This window comes from Drosophila mauritiana, chromosome 3L, assembly GCF_004382145.1.
Source record: "Drosophila mauritiana strain mau12 chromosome 3L, ASM438214v1, whole genome shotgun sequence".
NCBI classification, from domain to species: Eukaryota; Metazoa; Arthropoda; class Insecta; order Diptera; family Drosophilidae; genus Drosophila; species Drosophila mauritiana.
Genome location: NC_046669.1, coordinates 18,672,527 through 18,692,883, shown reverse-complemented (window position 1 = coordinate 18,692,883; position 20,357 = coordinate 18,672,527). Strand labels below are relative to the sequence as shown.

At 42.2% G+C, this 20,357-nt stretch overlaps 1 long non-coding RNA gene across 1 annotated transcript in view; it reads left to right on the top strand.

The window, feature by feature from the left end:
• Positions 1-19,358, top strand: part of LOC117138948 — a 62,537-nt gene extending 43,179 nt beyond the window's left edge. The window contains exons 5-6 of the long non-coding RNA XR_004459338.1: positions 5,642-5,689; positions 19,295-19,358. This is a non-coding gene — a long non-coding RNA (uncharacterized LOC117138948). The remainder of the gene's footprint in view (positions 1-5,641; positions 5,690-19,294) is intronic.
• Positions 19,359-20,357: the final 999 nt, after the last annotated feature.

The window sequence follows — 20,357 nt, the reverse complement described above, 5'->3', positions numbered from 1 at the left end:
GATTCCCCATTTCGAGTCAAAGTCATTTGCCAAAAACTGGGCAACAACAACAGCTCATCAACACCTTTAGTCAGCCATTTTTCAACATGGCGATAATATGGCCACACAAGGCACAGCTGGGGAAATGTACACTGAGAAAAAAGTATCAGATTTAGGTTGTAAAATAAGATATATCATATGATACAAGAAAGGTAAAAGGTTGAGCTACTAGTGTATGGTACTATTATACTAGTATTGAATCATTTAAGCTTAAAATCTAAGGAAGCCAATCAAATCCTAATAAATCGACGAGGGACCTCATTTTTTCTTTGCGTGTGGAAAGGACCCGGAATAGCGAGGCAAATACGCAAAAACCCGGCGCACACTAAATCCACTTAAATTAATTGCAAAAGGTGATTACGTTGCTGTTTTGCCTGTGGAGTGCGGACTTTTTGCCTGGCAGCAAACAGACAGCGAGCAGACAGCTGAGAAATGAGACCGCCCCTCCTGGATTTGCCACGCAGGATATCAAGGAGCTGCAGTAGGGACTTAGGACCTGCGACCGGGCAAACGTCGCCATTTCTCTAATGCCAGCGGGCAATGGCAAACACTCGACGACAGGCTGCGAAGCTGTAGCTGTGGAAAGATATGCAGCAAGTCCTTCGTCCTGTCATCAGGACCCTCCATATCCCCACTTCCGCCACCTCTAATGGCCTTGCATGGCTGCACTGAGAGAAAATATATATTGTGGTGCTTGTTCATAACTCTTTAAAGTATACTTTCGAAAGGAAATTTTCCAATATCAATACACTCTAGTTTCATTCTAGTAGAAGCTCTTTCATTTTAAATGAAAAGTGAAGTATTTATTCCTTACTAGAAACCACATTTTTTTTCCAAGTTTAAAATGTTGCAGGTGACTGTCTCTTCATCTTTGCAAAGTAATTTGCAAAGAGGCGCGGCGGGAAAATGTCAGTGGTGGAGGTTGGTGTGGGAAAACAGAAAGCAAGTGCCGCCAAAATGCAGTCAAGGATAAAACGGCAACGGCACGGGATGCCAGGACACCAATAACAGCAGATGAAGGCATCCTGTTTCGCTCAAGGCTGCTCATCTGCTCTTGTTCTTGCCGTCCTCTTACGCACTCGTTGGGCGACAAGGTGTTAAGGTGTCTCGATGTCGTTAACTGTCTCGCGCTCGCAATTTCCGTTCATGCGGGCTTATAAATTGCGAGAAGAAAAGAGAAAAGATATCAAAGTTCACTTGGTGAATCGGAAAACTTGAGAATTTTAATAATCTTGTATACATAATATAAAATAGAATCACTCAACAAAAAACAATGATCGAATATATTATATTTATTTATTCCTTAAGCAGAAGGAAACAGGGGCTATCTATAAGTGAATAAATAAAAAAAGCATTTAGAATTTAACTAGTCGCTTATTTGAACTTCTAATACTTATTTACGCTTATATATTTCGTATTTGTCTTTTTTGCAATAACAAAGTATGGAAATTATAATATTAGATACCTTGATGTCAACGTATAAACGTTGTTTTGCATGATGCGAATTCCCGCCCCCAACTCCCTATTTTTTGCATACGTGCGTGTTTGTGTGCTTAAAATGTCATTAAAGCACGGAAAGGGCGTGATTGCGAGGACATTTTCAGGACGAGACCCGAACAGGGAAGTCCAAACGCAGCAGCCCCAGCAAAAACAGAAACCAGAGACCAGGAGCCAATCGAGCAAATATTTGGCGAATATTCCCCACTCGACAGCTCATAAAGAGCATCGAGATGTCTTCGACTCGCAGATAAAAGCCAAAAACATCCTTAATCAGCGCCGAGAGGTTTGCCCGCCTTCTCTTTGCTCCTGTGGGTGGGCGTGGCGTTTCAGAAATTTATTGATAATTGATTATTGCTTCGTTAGGTCGCGTTTAAGGCGGCGTTTTGTGGTTCGGCGCTTATCTCTTTCTCTTGTTTGTTGCTGCAAATTGAAAATGCAAATTGCCCAGATGATTGCTCCTCCGGATTCCCGTTCCCCGTTCCGCTTTTCCCACTCTGATTTTCCGCTTTCCACACGACTGCAGTGTTTTTGTTGTCTTCTCGTGCCTTTTGATGTTTCGGCGGCGGCTTCCTTTGGGGAAAGCAAATTTTCATAAATTTTTAAAACAAACACACGAGTTGCCTGGACAAAAAAGCTAAGAAAAATCTGGGAGCGGGAAGGAAAGCGAAAAGCTGAGTCTCCATTGGAGTTGGGCTTGGTGGCTTTTTAACGCCATTTTGTGGCTACCCAGTAATCCGAGGGGTTTTGTATTAATAGTGGGGCTATTTGAAAAATAAAATTCAATACAAAATAATATTTTTAAATTGAATAATCTTTGTTTTTTTTTATGTAAATAGGATATCTTTAAACATTGCCTTCCTGATAGCAACTAGTACCATATCTTAGTTCATTAATGAGCAGCATTATTCCAAATTAGCGACCTGTAATTTCATCCCTCGCACACAGCACAGGGTATCCCATTATTCATCAAACTCCACCACAATGAATACCATTTTTTACTGCCTTTGTTGGTGCCCTTGTTGTTGTTGTTGCTAGGACGTGCCTATGTGCATTGCTTTTGCTCACCTTTTGAGCTTTTAAATTATTTTCCAAGCACGTAGCTTCTGTCGGCTGTTTGCGTATTTAAACATGGCCATCATGGGCGTCTGCTGGTTGGTGAGGGGGGGCTTATGGGGCGGGGGGTGTCCCGAAGAAATGCGGGGGACTGGGGTGAAAAGCGCGTAGCCGCATTTGCTTTGCCGTTGCCTTTAAAAGGATTTGCGCAATTTGCGTTTTATTTTAGGGGTTCGAGGGGCGTGGGTGGGGGTGCTTTCTTTTTTGTGAAGGGGGTTCCTGGGGAGCCAGGGCTTTTGGGGGTGTGATGGGTTCGGGTTGTTGACAAACAAACAGCGGCGTTGAGTGACGCCGAAGACAGGCGAAGTGAGGCAAAGGACCTAGGATATGCTGAACAGGACAAGCGGCAAGCTTTGTGTTTGACAATGTCCTTGCTGATGTCGCGTTTCGCCCCCACAGGCGCCCCTTTCCGTACGTGACTTGCATTTTATTTTGCCCCAAAACCCAGCCCACAACGCACAGCCCAAGCCTTTCTCCCTTCCGCCCAGCGGAGAAACTCGTTAGTAATTTACGAAAAGGAAAAAAGGAACGAGAGATCTCGCCACAGATAGAAATGGGGAAAACCGGGGATTCAGCTAGCTGCATGTTTTCAAAGCAATCAAATGCTCGTCTATATTCATATGGGAATAGTTGCGCTGCGCGGCCATCTAAAAATATATAGACTCTACAGTTTTTGTGAAGTGCCCGCATGTCTGTACTTTTTTTCGTTCCTATTCCTTAACTGCAAATAATTCCATCATCAGTTGAGCGAACAGAGCCGAAAAAATTTTCGGGAATTTAATAGAAACAGAAACCGGCAAGGGCAACGATTGATAGCCACTTGAAAAGCGGCCTCTGGTTTGCCTTCAATATCAGGTGCACTGACAAAAATCAGCAGTAGAATCTTCTTAAATGGGTCCCTCTTTTTTCCTCAAACATGACTTAAAACTACAAAGATTTAATAAGCTTTAAAATTTTTAAAAATTGAATCTTTCAATGCATTATCCTTTGTTAGTTTTTTAAGTAATTATTATTATGGTATGAATATGACAATTTTTAAAAATTTTATTAGGAGTAAAATCATAGAATTTTGTAAACTCAATAAAGGTCCTGAAAGAGAACTAGTAGCTTTTTGGTTCTATGTATTTGCTGACATTGCCCAGTGCACTCTGAACCGAATTCGTTGGGTGGGCTTTTGGCACAGTGGGACACAATGGGAAGTGCACTCGCCCACAAACTACTCCTGCAATTGGGGCTCCCAGATCGCAGCATGTGGAGCGGTGGAGAACATTTGTGGGTTCCGGGTGGTTTTTTGGGGCTTATTCAATCCTTAATGGCCTCAGTCGCAGCGTCGAAAGAGTTATTGAAAATGTTTTATTGTGTGCATTTGATTGCTGTAAGTGTTGAGGTCCTCCACCAGCTCGGCCTGGTGTCTAACTTATAAATATTTCAATAACATTTGAAGTGCGCCTGCCTCGCCGACTGCCTGCTGGATCCCCAATCCCCCCTTCCTCCCCCTTCCGAAATGTAAATGCACTTTCCATTGTGCGCTGGTGTCTAGTGCTTTTGGCACTCCAGATTTAGATCGCAGCCATGGCACTTGCCATATTTGGATTACCAATCCGAAATTCAAAATATATCCACTGCCAAGGGATAATTGAGGAGGATTATGGGACTAGATCATGACTATAATACCTATGACAATTAATTGCTATTTTAATTATTTTATTTTACTACTGTTAAGGATATAGAATATAAAACATACAGCTCGCTTAAATATTAAAACTTTTTTTAAATTAAATGTTGCATATTCAATTTATTTTAGATTTTATCTGTAACGTAAATCAATTATCATATAAACAGAATAGTAAATAAATTTACTTATTTACAAACATGTTAATTTTCATTTCAATATCCCTCCGAAATGCGAAACATCTCGATCTAGTGCACCGCATAAACGCTCCTTCTGACCATATTTGAACGGGCTTACGGGCTGTGTTAGCCAGCATTTGTTGGCTCGCTAGATGAATTCTATGGCACGTTCGATATGGTTCGATATGCACACACATAGACGGCAAACACTTTCAATTGCGAGAGAGTGTGTGTTTGGGCTTTAAAAACTTTCCACAGCCGGGCCAAAAGAGTTTCGACCCATCGACTGATGCAATCGTGGCTCACTCCATTTTCCTGCCGGCACGAAAAAAGACGTCGAAGCCTTTCGGCCTGGCCTAGAAAAGTTTAACTCAATTACGAGCCCAGTCGGCACACGTGACTAACTGGGATTCTGTATCAGATGAGGTAAGGTTAGCCGAGGTTATTTGAGCCTGGTCGCAATGGAATGGAGTGAGCCCAAAAGCTGGCCAAGCATTAAGCAGGTCGACTCGGGCCACCTACAAATCCCCTTTTCAAAACTCATTAGCACAAATTTGTGCCTTTCAATACAAGTTAGGAGGCAAATCTGCGGAGGGCAGCCGGGTGGTTCCTTAGATTATTGTGGGAGTCTGCTGGGCTAATTTGGCCTAGCTGACAAAATTTATGTTGATTGTGGGGCAATTTACGAAAATTCCTACCGTCTACAGTTTCGGGTTGCCTGCGAGCCATGAGTTCGGAAACCTTTGACCCGAAAGTAAAAAATGTTCTCTTTCTGTTTTCCATAACAAGTACAAGGCACTCAGCCATGAAACAATGGAAATAAAATAATAGAAACCTTTTCCTCTGATGTTTTAGTTACCCTTTTTAGAGGATTGGTTTGAATTGTTAGGTTGGGTCAGTTTTTTTTTATTTTTGGGTGAGAGAAAAGGGAAATAATTGGAAAATATCCCAAAGTGTTCTTCTCTCTAAATTATTCTTGAGACAAATTGTTCTAGGAGTGTATATTTTTAGGGATAACATCAAATTTATACATTTAATAACGTTTACTCGCTTGTGCCTAACTTGAAACCAAATCTAAGTCCTTCTAACTTCCATGCATTTTTAATCTAATTTTGAACTGATTTGTTTTCTTTTTCAGATCCAGCCTGACTTTTGTCTAATTTATTGAGTGCAGCCGCCGAACAAGGTAAGCAAAAAAGAGTTTAACCTTTTTTAGTACCCCAATCTATATATGCAAAGTAGAGTTAAATGAATCAGAGCTTGCGGAGTTGGGTGAAGAGGTCCTAGTCGACTCGACTTGAAGCAGCGTTCCTTCGGTCGTCGCTTGGTTTCCGTTTCCGCTTTTGGCTTTCGCTTTTTCATTTCCGCCTAATAAACTACATAATTAAACTGGCAGGCAATGGGATTAAAGGATTCAGCGGCTGAGAGCCCCGAAGGAGTCCAACTCACACACACTCACTTGAGCACTTGGTTTCTGGCCTCAGCCAAAGTTTCGTTCACGAATTAAGCTAAATTAATTTTTGTTCCTTGCCGGCGTTGTTGCCAATGCTACTTAAGTCCTTTGACTTTTGCCTCGTTTGATGATGGAGCTCTGGCCGTTAGTAGTCCTTTCTTCTAATATATGTGCTTGTCTCGTAGCATCGCCTTAAATTAATGATGTGTTTTATGCGCTCCTGTCGTTGCTCATGCCGAAGAAAAAAGTATATTAGGGAAAGGAAGGCAAAAAATCACAGCAAATGCCATTTAGACGTCGAAAGCGCAGCATTAGCAGTAAATAAAATAGGATAATGCGACAAGTCGACCGCAAGGGAGGGATCCAAAATTAGGAGCATACAAAAAGGGAGGTTCGTGGTGGAGAATATAATTCAGAAGGGCATTGGCGACTGGAAAATTAGCTACTTCAGTAGATAACTATTACTCAAAAAAGATTCTAAATATGTGTTCTCTAATAACTACTTCTGCTGTTATAATACATTTAATAATACATTTTATTTTCAATGCTCAATATCATCGTTAAAAAACCGGTCTAATGTGTCCCCTAATTAGGCTTAGTTTAAAAGCCCCATCGAAATCCCCTTCAGATTGAATTAACCCAGTTGAGACGATTTATTGCCCAAAAAGAGTATCGCAAACAGGACAGATGCTGCAATGCAGGAAGCCAAAGGATGTGGAACTCCTGGCTATGACAGGCCAAAGGATTATGTGTCCTTAGCCAGCGCTCTCTTTGTGTCTCCAGCTATCTGGTTCTCGTAAGCCAGCCATTTTTCATAGAAAAGGAGACCGCAGGAAGCAGGGGCGTTACACCTGGCCTCCAGAATAAACCACAAAACCGTAGAAACTCTTTCCCTACCGAATGACTTAATACAATCTGACTGCTGGCATCGATGAAGACAAACAGAATCGGGTGTGTAAACAATATTTCGGGGTACAAATCGGTCTCGCAAGCCGGAATCAGAAATCTGTTTAGTCCAGAATGTGGATTGCTCCGAGTTCTTACACAAATATTTTGACAAAACGCCTGCTGTTTTCCACATAAATATTTATATTTGCCCCGAATGCACCACACACACACACCAAATACCCACTCTCCTGGCAGCCGAAACCCGAAGGATTCGGAGTATCTTATCGAGGCATCTCTACCTGCCGCAGACTTCGAACATGGACCAGCATCATTGTATCTGTATCTCTGCATCTGTATCTTCTGGCATCACACGGGCGCATTAATCTGTCGTGCGTACACAAATTCCGGCCCCCTTTCCTCGTCCTCGGAAATCGAATCCACAATCCACAAAAATGCAGTTAAATAAATTACAACCGCTCTGTCACCCAGCGGTCGAGGAGTTTTTTGGAGTCGCATGTCGCGGGTTTATCGTTCGCCGGGCATCGCCTGGCTTTTCTTATTCGAAGTTTACTCTTTAATGAATTTCTTCTGGTTCTGGCTCAACTTCTCCACTTCTCCTTTTATCCTGTCCCCGATCTGCGTGCTAATGAAATAAATGCCCGGACAGCGGAGTCGTTCTCGAATGGGTTCTCAAGTTACCCGCTGCCTTGGAACACGAACATGAGCAATCTGTGACATTGCCCACATATGGTAAACGCTCGCGGCCGATAAAAAAAAAAAAAAACAAAAAAAAAAGTAAAATCTACTAAGGCGACTCGAAAATACGATACTGAACAAAATGCATATAGGAATTATGAGACAGTCATGGCACATAAATTCCTCAATGTGTGTGGGATCCTACCCAAAACTGCTGGGGAGTGTTTCTTTCGAGCTTGGAAAAGAGTAATCTCGGAGAAATCTTGCTGGGGAGTTCGGCTTGTTGAACAAGTTTATTAGATTGATTTATTCCCGGGAATATTCGTTTGTCTCGATCGTAATTTCATTATTTGTTTGTTATTTAAATCGTGCCGCCAATTAATATGCTGTGTGATTTATCATTTAAGGAGTGCAATTAGTATTTCATGGAATTAAAGCTTATTTTGAATAAGATTTTAACTTTTAAAAATGATTTAATCAAGCCCTAAGTAAAATACTTTATATAATTAATACGAAGATCTTTGTAATAATAACATTTTTTAATCACTTTCAAGTGAGATGCATGGTATCTATGGATGTATGGTATGGTTACCCACTGATTATAGGTTGTTTATTGACTTCCCCTAGACTCCATTTGATGGGGCAATCCATCCCCCCAAAAATAATCACACCTCGTACACAAACCAATTGACATTGGCCATAAATATTCCTCAACTAACTCCTTGCAGTGCTGGCTGCTTAATTATTAATTTCGCATTTACCGCAAAACGTTTATTGGACTTCGTGTTCCGTTGCCGGTATCCACTTAGGCCCCAACCACCCGATTCACCAATCCCCAAATCCAAGGAAGCCGCAAGTCGAAAGCAATCTTCCCCAGTCGTCGAACTTATTTCCTCAATTGCATAAATCGAACAGAAATTTGTGTTTTGGCGCGTGTCACGAATGAGCAAAACAAGTTAAAAGACCCGAAAAAAGTAAAAAAAAAAAACCAAAAAAAAAAACCAAAGCGACCAACTCCTGCTCTCTAATTTTCCTGGGCTTTCGAGACAATGTGACAAGGTCTGGCCCACAGCCGCCCCCAAATATCAGTCTATAGTCTGTTTGTCACCCAAGTCATTTACATGCTCCGCCCGACTACGTGACTCACATACACATAGTTGGGCACTCCGGGCCTCCAAGATATTTCTGTGGGGATTTCTGTGGTTGCCCCACCGACTTGGCCTGGGCCACATTTGATCAAAATGCGAGCGTCCGCCGGGAGACCGAAGCCCAGACTGGGACTCAAGTGAGTCACGAACGCCGTCGATAAAATATTTAAAATTCATTTCTAACATTTTAGCCCGCTCTGCTCATCACCAACACATCGATTACTCATGCCCCCGAAGTTTGAACCGTTTGAACTGCAGCAGTTGAATGCAGTCTGGAAAATTAGTTAATCATAGTTAGTCAGATGTAAAATTAAACAGTCACTCAACTTATCAATATTCTATAAAATGCATATGAATTTTATATATTTACCATTTCATATAGAGTAATTACGTTACTTTCATTTATACCCAATTCAAAAGAATGCACTTTTAATAATCTCTCTAAGAATTTGGTATAAATTATTCCGAGTGTAGATAACTGTGGTTATAACTGCAAGTTGTGTGTTGGCTCTGCCATATCTTGATAAGTCTCGAGTTGTGCTTTGATTTATGCCCGTGTCGGTCGCACTCACCTGGCCAAGATTGCATCGAAGGTAAATAGCGCAGGAATCGTTTGGCATCGAGAGCCAAACCACCTGGGGTGGTCGGTTGCCTCAATAAAAGTTGCACTCTCATTCGCACTCGCAATTGCGATTGCCATTGCCATTGCAGTAGCAGTTTTATTAGTTTTTCTATTGAATTACATATCAATGCATTTCTCATCGCAGTGCGAGTGAGTGCAGATAGATAGATAGATAAATAGCTCAGATATCTATAGCCCCATAAAGCCTTTGGTTTCCGATACAAGTCATGTGTTGTGTGTGTTGTTTGCGGGTGTTGATTGTTTGTCATAAATATCGGAGCTGCATTTTATTGCTGCCACCTAAGGGGTTTCTCCCGATGGCAAATTGTGCATAAGTAGAATTGACGCAATTCACACATTCATAAAATCTTGATAATGCCCTGAAATCTTTAATAAGATATTTCTGTTCCTTGCATCAATTGCAGGGGACTATTAATCAGGTTAATTCAAAATCATGCACTTGTGAATTGGTTTTTAACTTTAAAAATAATAAGTAATTTTCAAAATCGTAGCCTAGGGAATTATCTCTGCTCGATGATATCCTTAGCCTTCGGTTTATCCTTGGCAAATATTGAATCCGTGTCACAGCCATAAACACTTCTTCTGCCTTATCGCGACCCGCGGTTGTCTCTATCATATTTTATATACATTTTCTATTTATTATTACATGTTATATGGGGTCTTGAGTACCCCTCTTCCCGCTTTCGGTTGATAAACTGGGCTGCCACTCACCTAGAACCCAATCCCCAACTCCCGAACCGCCGTCACTTCAGTTGAGTTCGATTCCTTTGTTGATTTTTCTAGATTTGAAGCACTGATTGTGCGCGCATTTTACAACCGTGCCCGTAACCATATTCCCCATATTTTCCCGCCCTGCCCGATTTATTTTCCGGGCAAGGTGTGAATTGTGGAGGAACCGAACCGAACTGAGCTGAACTGAACTGAACTGAACTGAACTGAAACTGCAGTGTGGAATTGGAACTCGGTCCGTCCGTCTCTTTGCTTTTTTGATCGACAGCTTGCCTAAAACTGTCAACGCGTTTCTTTATTTCAGTTTCTGTTTCGGTTTCGAGTTTGATTTCGATGGCGGTGCCAGTTCCCATTCCCCACATCCTGTGTTTTATGGTGCATTTCTTCGATTTCCAGCGATTTGTTTAAGTTGCAGCCGCATTGTGTTTGCACGGTTGCACAGTAGATTGTCGTCGCAATTGCCGCTGTCACCGGGGTTTTCCCTATCGGAACTATAGGTGCTTTATATCACAGTCGACTGAACGGATCGGGTTTACACTCCCCTTTCGAACCGACGCTTAGATTAAGATTAAGGGCGTCAATTGTCGGCATGGACTCCGCATCTATAAGATGTCAAAATATGAATTCGGTTGCCATAAATCAGTTTCGTGGTTAACAATTGTCAGGATTATGCCCTAATGGGGTGAAGAGTTCTTGTATTGCGTCCAATTAATGGGGTGGTATTTAACCGCACTCTTTGTAAGCGAAGGAAAATTATAAAGAAAATGTATTATATACTTAATACTCGGCTTATGAACATTTTCGATTATAATGCAATCTTAAAGAGTTTCCTCAAGTGAATCCATGTGAAACCTATTTTTACCTTTTTTTCCCATTGCACCGTAATGGAAGAAGAACATTTAATCAATTTCCCATAAACCACATGCCAAATCAGCTCGATGTCTGGCTACTTGAAAGGTTCTTTGGAGCTGCCATCTAAGCTCATGCACTCCCACAATTTTCCTACTCCACAGTGCATATCATGACTGCGGAAAATTGCTTAACTATATGGAAAATTGACAAGTTTTGATGGCTGACAGTGCGGTTGAGCCGCGCTGGCTTTTCCACATTTTCCCGCACAGTTGGGTTATGCATGATTTGCAGTGAAAAATGCATAAATGGAAAAGGAAAACTTGATCAAAAACTGCTGGCCACCAAAATCGGTAGCTTAACCATTTTCCCTTCGGCAACTCGTTTACTTTTCATTCTTGACATGGCGTGCTGCAGTGCATTTGCCGTTTGGAATTATTTCAGCGATTCTGGCCAATTTCGAAATAGAAAAAGTTTGTTAGCTGCTTTTGTTTTTCTACGATGATTGACAGTGGATAACGGGGGTCGGGTTCAAAAGTTGATTGAACCTCGGCGACAGTTTCTGCTTGCAGGCGAGGCTCCCTCAATCGATTCCGGAAAAATGGGTAAACAATTTGTCAACGGTGGATGGCATTAAGCGATCCATAATATTGTCTAAACAGAAAGTAATTTTCAAAGCGCAGAACCTCAGGAGTCGAGACTCCTTTTCTACGTCCTGTTCTCTGCACTGGAAGAAACGGGCCCTAACTAAATATAATAATTATTAAAATTTAAAGAAAAGAACATTCTCATTTTAGAGGACATGTTAGCATAACAATATATACATATATAAATATACTCATGCTAAGATGTAAGAGACCTCTCATATGGAAAATTAAAAATAAATTCATAATATCCGAGTGAAAATCCTACGAACTATATTTCTCTCAGTGTGCATTTTCCTGACCTGACTATTGGGACCAACCGCAGTCACAGACGAGACATGTCAACTGCTAATGTCACTTAAATGCCAGTGCCGCGTCTATCACAACCTTCCTCCTTGCCTTCCCCTACCTTCCCCTCCCTTTACACTCGTCCTGTTCTGGTGCATGTGTGTCCTTTGCTTTCTTTTGTGTCCTTTTGAGAAAATGCCAGGACTACATCCGCTTAGGCGTGCTGGAAATTGGATTTTCACAGCTGCCAGACAGAAACGCATTGAAGGCTCCGGAGCGAAGGCCATTGAGTTGCCCTGAGATTTAACACGCTTTAGATTTCTGCCCGCTTTGTCTCCATGGGAATTTCGCAGTGCTCGCTGTCCAGTTGATTCGGCATAGGGTCTCGGCCCGCTCAATCCCCATCCATTATTCCTTTTTGGGCAATTTCAAGCCTCATTATTAGCACTGGCTGCCCAAGCAATAAACCAAAACAAATTTCCCCTAATTACATTGGCGAATACTCATTTCAATTGAGTCTTCAGGGATTTGAATTCCAAGGCTTCGCAGATTTCACAGGTAAATGGTAAATAGGAGTGGTACTCTGTCGCTAGGGAATAATTAAGGCAAATATGGAGGGGAAGCTGATGAAATGGGACTGTCATTTGTTAGGATCACACATATCTAAGCAAACAAATAAGAAAATATTTTAAATTCAAAAACCACTAAGCAAGATTGGTTTTAAGCGGTATGTTATACGGTTGCCTATTCTAATCAATAGCATCCACTAAATTGCTTCCATTTCCCGTGCATTATGTGTTTTCGCACACTGCCAAGCACCTACAATTCACTGGGCCACATTAACCCATAGATTTATCCCGGCATCAATCCATCCATCTGTTCACCGGGATAACCGTGGCCAAATCCATTCAGCTGGACCAACTTCCGTCGGCCATTTTGTCGGAGATCCAAAGTAATTTCCTTCGCCACTAAACTGTGCGGTCGATGACAGATAATCTGAGTCCAGAATCCTGAATCCCGGAGCCGGGTCGGGGTCCACTTCCCTTTAACCGCAGAGCCCCATGAATAATTCGCAACTTCTCCGGAACTGGCGCCCTCTCTTTCTCGCCACTGCATCCGCCTCTTTCTCTTTGCATACGACCATCTCTCTCTCTGCGACTCCGAAATGGCAAATGCATTGAATGATTTATTTGGTGTGATTGCTTCACACACACATAGTATATTCGTATATATGTATGTATATAGGCGGTATAGTGCCACCGATTTCTCTTTGATTTCCCTTTGGCAGCAATCAAACAGTCGTTGCCGCTTGCGGTCAACAGAGGGCGCCAGAAGTACACTGGGAATTGGGGGGAGGGCTCAGTGCTCAGTGCTCAGTGGGCTTTTGTGAATTTTAATTGCCACGTTTGCCAAAGTGTTTTGATTGCTTTGTCATTGCACTAATCAGCACTTGTTCTCACTGCCTCACTTGGGGGCATTTATTAATTATAAATTCCCTTCGATGGCTCAAAGCGCAGGGAGCAAAAAGCGACAGGGGGCGCCACTCAATCGTTCGTTCCATTGATTTCTTTCGAAGCTTCAAGAGGGAATCAAGCCCTCTCTGTCGACATCCATAGCCCCTGCCTTTCCCCCTTTCACTGGCCACTGTAAAAAGCATTTTCAATTGAGATTTATTGTGGCGTGTATTGGTTTAGGGGGCGTGGCAGCTTCGACTTCACTCGCTTTGCATTTTTCAGCTCACTACTTTACAGAGCAGTTCCGTTCTTGTACCCTTAGATCCGGGGGCTTACAACACTGTGTGCAGAACAATACCATAATCTTAAGAAGTAATATTATCATTTTTAGTTCAGATTTATATATAAGTTGTATTTAAGCCGCTGCTATAAAATAAACTGAACAAATGATCTTACATTTGAATACTTCATAAATTATCCTGTATTACAATAGCACTTCGCACAAGAGTATTTCCGTATTCGATATGCCAATGTATCCTTGTTTTCCATTTTTTTTCACTCAGTTCAGAACAGAAGCTCTGCTCTTGGTGCCTTTAGTTAAGTTTTTAGATTGAAATTTATTGTGGAGAGGGGTCCCCCTTTTTTCCGCCTCTGCTGGCAAAGTCAATTCCTTTGATTTGTGGCGCTTTTGCGTGCAATTTTTTAAATTGAAAATCACTGCCTGAGCGCAATCCTTTTTACATCCTTGGCTTCAAATGAATTCGTTTCGTTTCGATTCGCTTCGCCTTTTTTTTGCTTCAAATTTTTGTGTGAAATATGCAGCACTCGTATTTACTTTTATCGAGATTTATGCGCCACAATTGATATTGAGGTTAATAAATTGAAGGCTGTGCTGTGCCAGAAACCGAAAATCTGAATCGAAACCAGAGCCCACAACTGTAACCCAATCACTTTTCAAATTGAGCTCAAGTGCAGCCAAGGCGAAATTCGTTTCGGATGTATGCCTCTAAAGTTCATTTTAGAGTAACGCAAAGGTCACTTGACTAGTTAACCCTTTGGCATGGATTTCGGGTTTCCGTTCTGCTTGACCTTGACCACTTATTGTCTGACTCTAACTGCGTTTCCCAACCGCTTTCCAAATTCACCGGAACCTTCCTGTTTACTTTCGAGTCTGTTCCTTTTCATGCCACAACGGAATTTTATGGCAGTCAGGTCAAATGTGCATATTTCGTTGACTATTTGACAGTTCGGGGCATCGAGGTGTTAAGTAAGTTTCAATTGGCAGCTGGCCGAAAATGGAGTCTATCGTCATTCCAACCGGAAGGGAAATGTGGAAATTGTGCTCAACCGGTTGCCCATTTGTTTAAGTTAAAAAAGGGCTTGTAAGACCATGGAAGTTTAGATGTATTTAAATATTATAATACCAATACCCATATATATCTAATAATTATTCATATGCTATATACTCATTATTATATAATCTAGCATGTTATAAAAAATGTATAAAAATGTATATAAAATACTACAGTATATATGGTTATGAACTCCCACAATAGAGTTGCCGAAGTTTACATAATATCCGCCTAGTTGAAAACTCTCAAAGAACCGTAAGGGAAACTTTACGGAAACTTCAACAAACACCACGCACTTTCCGAACTCTCCTCCCTGGGCACCTCATAAATATGATTTTAATCGATTTCGGCACACTCGCATTTGCGCCCGACAACATTCAAAAATCCATTCGAAAACAATGAAAAAGCAATCAAATCGTGTTCCCCTTTTTTCCGAAATATTCTAGCTAAACTTAACCACATACACGAGCGCAGAAACAAATTGGAAACTTTGTAGTAAAAGTTTGCCGTAAAAAGGATATGCTAGAGGTTCGGGGGACAAATGACAAAAATTTTGCGCATATTTTGGTAGCCAAGGGAAAATGGCGAGTGCCGAACAAGTTGAGTTAATGTTGGAAAAGCCGGAGCACCAGAGCAGAAGTCAAAGTTTGTTGTTTTCCCGGCTTTCTGTGTAGATTTTGACAGTCGTATAACTCGATATGTGTCGATAAACTGTCCCTATACATATCTGCTCCCTACACTCGACTCCTTTGGCTTCAAATGCACATTTCTCCAACTTCGGTTCGTTTGGTCTTTGGACTGCTCATTGTTGGTATCTGATTTCAGCAACTGCAGTTGGCCCCGCGACCTGGCCCCGCCCACGAGCCCCACTCACTGCCACTCCCACTCCAGCTTCGACTCCCCCGCCCCGATTTGTCACTAGTTTCGGTTTTGGCCAAAGTTTTTGGCTTTCAACTTTTGTTTAGTGGAGCAACGACCAAAGCAATGAACCAACCCGAAAAGCAGTTGTCGCTCGATTTGTCTTCCTTGCTATCTGCACACTGAGAGAAAATGAGGGGACACGTTTGTAGAATTCGTTCCATGGTTTGATTGATAATAAATATATATATCCCAAAACTTAACGAATATCTGTGAATGTGAAGATATTTTTCAAAGTTGACCTGCTGAAGTTTTGCCCCTCTAAGTCAAGACTTTTCTCCCTGTGTAGCTGCTCCTGTTTCCTGTCTCCAGCTTCTGTCTTTCTTGGATGCTTTGGCATGTTGCACATTGTTTGCCGCACTGCAATTGTTCCGCTCAGTTGATCCGGCGACCCCTTTAATCTTTCGCCCCTCCCGGCTATTTTGAATTTTTATTTTAGCAAAGTTTTTCCATTTGCCCCGAAGTAAGGCGAAATTCCATCATGCCGGCTAAGGTTTTCCCCACTTTGACTTAATGAATTGGAAGCGATATCCAGAGTTGGCAACATCTGGGCCAAGTAATTTGCAGAGCAAAAGCTAAGTGAATATTTTCATATGTGCACTCATTCCTTTAACTTACAAGCTCAATTATGCGGTAGCTAAAGTCGTACATACTGGGTTCTCTGTTTATAGAACCCAGGTTCTATATATGTACGCACATATATAAATACATATTTATTTTATATAGGAAAGTCACCCTTGGCAGCCCTCCTGTCAATTTAGCCGGGTCATAAATTTCAATATTGTTGTACTCGTTTTTTTCGGTTAATTCGAAGTCGGGGAACTCCAGAGCGATATCTATGCGGGTTATCTTCGGAGTGACGTGTGGTTATCAGTGGAATGGAATGGAATGGAGTACTATCCCAACTATGCCATAATTTGCTTTAGAATGGTGTGAATTATTTGTTCGTTCTCCCTTCGCATTCTCGTGTTGATTTTTTATGGCCTGAATTGTTGTATCTTAATTTTCTTTAATGGTTTATTATGATCCGGACTGCAGTTGGCTTTATGTTTGCCCTGCGTGCCAAACGCGTTGCCACCTTTCCTCTCTATATGTATACTGATAATTTCGCCTGATTGACAATTGTTTCTTCGTTTTCACATCGGTTTTTTCGTTCATTTGCGTTAATGATAATAATGTGTAATAATATTTATTTCGATGCCGCTCTGCCGACTGTCCGTCATAAATCGTGATTATTTATGGGAAATGAGATTTGTAGTGGCGCATTAATTGTCCGTCCGTCCGTTCGTCTGTCCGTCCGTTCGTCTGTGTGTCCGTATTATTCTCAATCTCTGGCGTTGGCACGATCGGAATTTGCAGCCCAGAGGATTGAACTCATTTCCACACGATGACATTGATATTTGCTATAATCTGCAGCACTTGCTTATTATATATAGTACTTATTTGCAGATAGAGCTGCGGAATGAGGGAATAATGATGATAATTGAATTGTTTACTTCGAAACGGCGCTCTTTGTTAACCTTTGCGAATTCGAAGTATAAATAGTATTTCCAAAATGTATAGGTTAAAAGTTAGCAAAGTGTACTTTGGGATTGGGTTCTTTCCAGTCATCTAAGGTGTTTGCTTTTGAATTCTATAATCTTGCTATTAATATAGCATATACATATATTATGATTATATTTCATTTTATGAGACCTTTGAACCCGCTCAACAGCATTTTTTCACTTTGTCGTACCACTTGATGGTTAATTCATCTTACAGCTCAGTGAGATTAATGATCTCTCAATTGATCACCAAGATTTATGAGCTTTAAATTGATCCAACTCATTTGTAACGCGTTGACTTAGGTCTTTAAGTCCTTGGTACCAAATTGATTTGTCAGCTTGTGGACTGCGGAAGGGCAACTTAGCTGGGCCCAGCCCAAAACCAAAAAATCCAACTGGGATGTCGATGCTATGCGAATGCTTCGAGCTATTCGATTCCAGGGAAGTGAGCTGTTATGGGATGTCTTTAATGCCCATTGACAGAGCGCCGGGTGCAGTCGAGTCCACAGAAACAACGCGGACTCCAGCAACAACATCAGCGACAACGCCACTGGTTGTCTAGTTAAAGCTAAAGTTAAGGCGAAATTTCCCCTGAGAAACAAACAAAAGCGCAGACGATCGATCGACAAAGTACAAACAAAAGGCATGCCACAGGGACAAGAGGTGGGTAGGGGGCCCAAAGCCAAAGGGAAAATGAGGGGCAGCTGGGAGGACGGGAGGAGGGTCCGGTACCACCCAGGAAAATAACAATGACGAACTGATGCCTGGGCAGATACAGATACATGGCCTGCAAAAGGAAACAACGACAGAGGCAACACCTCTTGTTAGTTTTACTGATCATGATCGTGACAGGGGTAGGGAGATCTGTTGAATACACTGCACAAATCTTAGGGGCTTGAATGGAAATGGAATTCAAAGATCATAGATATGAAATCGATATGATCGCCTCATTATTCTCCATAGGGAAGCTAAGATCATTTGAAAAGAGAGATGATTATACTATATTCTACTACTCTTATAAGTACGGCTTGGCTTTACTTCACACATATACTTAGACCTCCTATTTCGAGCAGTGTATCCTTTGAGCCCTGCCCACTGGACAAACTGATTGAGGCACGAACGGGCGAAACTCCTTCGTGGGTCAATCATCGGGTTCCAGCTTGGAGCTGCAGTTGGAGTTAGGGTCTGAGTCGAGTTCATGTTTCACAGTTTGCACATAACTCTAATCGGGGTTTTCTGCATCGCTGTGTGGGTGCCTCCCGTCTTCCCCTTCGGCCATTTATAACTGCCCCCCGGGATCCTACACATTTTCCGCCGCTTTTCGGATCTGAACAAGCCATGCATTGTAAGTTCATTAGCGGCCCAAGTGCACGATTCGCTTGTTGTTGGGGGCCCGATGTTGGATGGATCGGACTATACTGTGCTCCCTTCCCCAACCTTCCCCGAAATGCATATAAACATGAGATTTTTCTGCACCTTCTGGAGAGACTTTAATTTCTGATACCCTTAAAGGGAGTTTGATGAAACAAAGTTGCTGATCGTTAAAACAGTGCATAGTTAGGTACGGAATAACTAATCAAGAACCAATGATTATCTTTTCGTTGTGAAACTATTAAGATAACCAAGACATTTTGGAACACAATGACGTTAAAATGGGCAAGCTGATATATTATTCAACTAAACTGCATCATAACAATTTGGATTTAATTCAAACCACTATATCCCACGGCAATCAAGGGTATTATCGCTTCGTTCACCAGGACTTGAGTTTGCAGCTTGTTTATTTTTTGCTGCTTTGGCATACCTGGGAGCTCCTCCTAACTAACTAGGCAAAATCACTCATACTTGCAACCACACTGCACCACATGTGGTCTGGAGAGCGAAGAACCGGCTCGCCGGGTGGAAAGGAGGTGGTGCGGTGAGGGAAGTGAGGATGGGGCATTCTTCCTCTTTGCGGGGCACCCTGCAGCTAAAAGAACGGGGTGTATTGAACCGCAGCGAAGGCAGCACAACAATGAGAGCAGAGTCAGAGCCAAAAGTCAAAACGTGAGCCTGGATTGCAGGCGATCTGCGTCTTCTTCTTTCTTTCTTGCTTCCGCGCCCCCTCTTCATTCCAACCTACCGTAAACCTGCCCGGGACCTGGAAGTTATTTTTTTTCGTTCTACCTTTTTATCGCTCTTTTAGCAAGCCAACCGATGACGCTAACAAGGCAAGAACAACAACAACAACGGTTCGGAAGAATGATCATGATCGAAAGGGGTTTTCAGAAGAGTCGCTGAGCGAGGGAGAGAGGGCTAGAGAGCGCACGAGAGAGACGGAGCTCGTGGGCTGACGGCGTTATCTGGTAACAACGTGTTACGAATTACTTTTAACAAGACCCTTAGCAGATAAAAACCAGAAAACCGGTCGTGAGAGATTGAAGCCGAGTCGGGAGAACAAGGTGAGAAAGAGAAAGAGCTGTGCGCCGGAAGAGAGTCTTCGGAAGAGAGAGCGTGTGTTTGGAACGTGCGCTCATTAGCAAGGTGAGCACACCAACAGGAAGGAATTGCAATTAAAGCCAGGCTGTCGGAGTTGCTGACTTTTTCTCGACGGGATGGGGAGGGGGAGTAGGGTACCCTGTATTCCCACCACCGCCGAAGAAAGTCAAAGAACTTGCTGAGTTTTCAGCAGGGTGCACTGGAAAAATCAGGGAGAGGAAGACGCAGAAAGAGAGAGTGAGTGAAAAACCTGAAAATATGCCAGACAACAACAGATGCGTCTGAAAAACTGGGTGGAAAAGGGGCTGACGGGCGGGGGCTAGAAGTGGAAGGTTGGCATGCGAAACGCAGCACATGTGCAACGGATAGAGGAAGAGCAATGTTGCAAGAGGAGGGGTGGTGAAAGGGGGTAAAAGAGAGAAAAGTAAGGGAGAAGGACGAACGACAGCGGGAGGAAACGTGGCTGTCAATCCAGTCAGAGATTTGTCACCCGGAGAGTGGACAATATTTCCACGGGGGTTGGGAAAACGCAAGTGGGTTAAAAATAGGAAAACAATAGGTGAAGCTAACGAAACTCGGAAGGGACATACTCTAGTAAGAGTAAATAATATGATTTACAGAAAGAAAAGTGTGTATAGTACAACTTTCTGTTTAAAAGATGCAAATTTATATAGTGCATAAGTAGAATGAGGACCTACAAACATTAAATCAAATAGTAGGCCTCTTTCTTGATAATCGTATTAAACACTCAACAGGAAATCACCTTCATA